Below are 2,975 nucleotides of genomic sequence, written 5' to 3'. Positions count from 1 at the left end.
AAAATCACATTTTGTAGACCAAAGACTTCTCAATTCTTTATTTGCTGCCAACCCCAAATCCCCACCATTTCAAAGCCCCATCATTTCCACCTTGAGTCAGCCCCTTTCCTACTCCATTCCCCTTTGGCAGGGTGGACCCAGATCTCAGCTGGCCCCTAAGGAACTTGGCCCCTCCTGTGGGCCCAGTGGACAGAAACCCCAAGTTAGGCATGCCAGCCACCAATGAGAGCTGGACACAGCAGAGCTCTGAGGCTACAGTCCCGGTCCATCCTGGTGGGGGTCAATGACGTACATGCATCTGCACTGTGTGAAAAGGGGTCAGGGGCTGGGCCCCCAAGGGGGACTCTCTACTCTACTGCTCTGGACTTTGGTCACAGTGAGTGCAAGGACTCAGTCTCATCCTTAAGAGATCATTGATACCATCTGCCATCTCTGGCCATAGTCTTGGACTGTGGAGCCCAGGGGCCTAGGCCTGGGCAACCAGAAGTGTTCTTGCCATGGCTGATCCCAGCTTTATCCTGCAGGGAAGCAGTTTCCTCATGGGGTTTGGCTGTCCATGGGAGTCAGGGATGGGTCTCAGTCCCAGGACAGTGTCTCCTAGATGTCACTATCAGGGCTGGAGCTGACAGAATGCCTGACCAGAAGCTGACCTGCGGGTTCACTGGCCTCAGAGGAGGCTCTGGGAGACCTCATTGGCTCCTCCACCTGCTGCAGGGGAACCAGTTCCCCTAGTGTGGGGTTTGTGTGGTGGGCCCCGAGAGAAGAGTGAAGAGGTGGCATAAGGTAAGCTGAGGGCAAAGTGCAAGCTAGAATGCCCTCCCACCACCCTCAGGAGAGATATTTATGATATTCCTCTGGCTGCCCAAGAACAAAGGAAAGGAAACAAACAGGTTAACTGGTAGAGATCCCAGTCATGCAGGACACGAGTCTCCAACAGTTTACAAATATCTTAGTGGATTATAAGAAAAGGCAATGTTATCAATAGCCTGATCTCAACCAGTCTATGTATTCAATTTCCTGGAATCCTATTTTTTAAATGTTTTATTGATTTTTGATACAGAGAGAGACAGAGCATGAGACGGGGAGGAGCAGAGAGAGAAGGAGACACAGAACCGGAAGCAGGCTCCAGGCTCTAAGCTAGCTGTCAGCACAGAGCCTGATGCGGGGCTCGAACCCACGAATGTGAGATCTGACCTGAGCCGAAGTCGGAGGCTTAACCGACTGAGCCACCCAGGCGCCCCTCCTGGAATCCTATTAACACCCTCCCCTCCAAGGTGATGTGGAGAAGAAAGACAAGAAGTAAAAGGAAGGTAAAATTAAAGTTCCTGATCCCCTGCAGCCCACTGACAAATAATTGAGGCAAGTACAGAGTACAACATTTCTCTAGAGACCCCTACTTTTTCTAATATTAATGCCTAACTAGAGATAAAACATTAGCTTGACAATAGGAAGGCCTCATGTAGATTAGGAGTCCTCTTTAGCATATCAAATTCCTTCTTGAGGCCTCCCTCCCTTTGATATTACCCCCCCCCCGAAACTTCCTAGTATATAACCAGTCACTCTGCACAACCCCAATGCAGCTCTTTCTGACCACAGGTCCTGTCCCTGTGCTTTAATAAACTCACTTTTTTTTTGCACCAAAGATGTCTTTAAGTATTCTTTCTTGGCTGTTGGCTCTGGAACCACCCTTCCTCCCCACTCTAAAACCTCATCTTTTGGCGACTAATGTGGGGGTGTCAAGTCTTTTCATCTGGACTCTGAGCTTCAGTGCAAACTTGGCTTTCTTTACTCTTATTTCAGGGGTTTTTCAAGGAGTATTGTGTTATTGGAACACTTTCCTGTCCATTGCTCTGTCTGTGTTCCTCTAGCCTGTGGAGAAAGTTTGGTTTTTGGCTGGAAGGGAGTCTTCATCTGGAAAGGCAAAATGACCCAGAAACTTGATGCCCTCTCTTTATTCCTGTCCTTATACATAGTTGTCTGTGTTGGGCACAGGACAGCCACCTAATGTGGCTGCCAACCTTAAGACTCCCATTTGAGGTTTCCATTTCATTGGTTTAATGTGATCCCCTCCACATCCCTGGTCTAGCTGCTCTGGCTGTGGGACCTCCCCTGGGTGGGCCTGTTGCAGAATGTGTTTGCCCAAATGTGTTGGGCTAGTAAACTCCCTCCCGACATAGTGGTTGTCCTACCAGGCCTCTTTCTGATGGAACTCAGTTGGTAGGGGAAACACAGGCCATCCCTGACAAAGGGGATGCTGCCTCTTTCTCTCTGTTCCTCCTCCAAATAGATGAGGGGGCATCTCCCTAATTCATTTCCTGAGGTAACAACTATAATTGGAGCCAACTGTGGTTAATCTATCTCAGGACAAGGACTTAAAGAATATTCCCAAGCAGCTGCCAAAACTCTTTGTTTTTTGGGGAAGTACCTTGTCTTCTCTAGGCTGGCATAGACTTCCTATTTCCACTTTGGTGGAAATGAAACAAACAAAGAGAGAAACATGGTCTCCTCTTTCTGAGCTAACAAGGTTTAGAACCAGGAATCCTCTTTCTCTGCCTTCTGGCACTTCACCTCTTCTGCCTGCTTCTCCCCCTCTCCTGTTTCTGCATCACCTTGTGTGCAACCAATATAACTGACTTCTATACCATCCTCCCACCCTCAAGGTCAAGGAGCAATGAGCAGCCCCTTGGATCGCCCACTTCAGATTTCCCCACTGCTGTCCCGGGTAAAATGTGACAAACGGGAACAAATTGTCCTTTAAGTGAATGCAAGTGGAACATATTCACAGTTTAAGCTTATTTAAGGTTGTTGATTTAACTAAGATAGACATGTATTTAGAGTTATCAGCATTAAATATGAAACTTTTATTCTACCAAGGTTTCCTAAAGATCAAATAAGCTCATGTTGTCTGTGTTGCAGTCTGTTAGGAAAAAGATGACTTAAAATAATGGTTAATTTTGTGTATCTCAAAGTTTTCA

The sequence above is a fragment of the Suricata suricatta genome, chromosome 13, assembly GCF_006229205.1.
Source record: "Suricata suricatta isolate VVHF042 chromosome 13, meerkat_22Aug2017_6uvM2_HiC, whole genome shotgun sequence".
NCBI lineage: Eukaryota > Metazoa > Chordata > Mammalia > Carnivora > Herpestidae > Suricata > Suricata suricatta.
Note: the sequence above shows the minus strand (reverse complement) of the source record.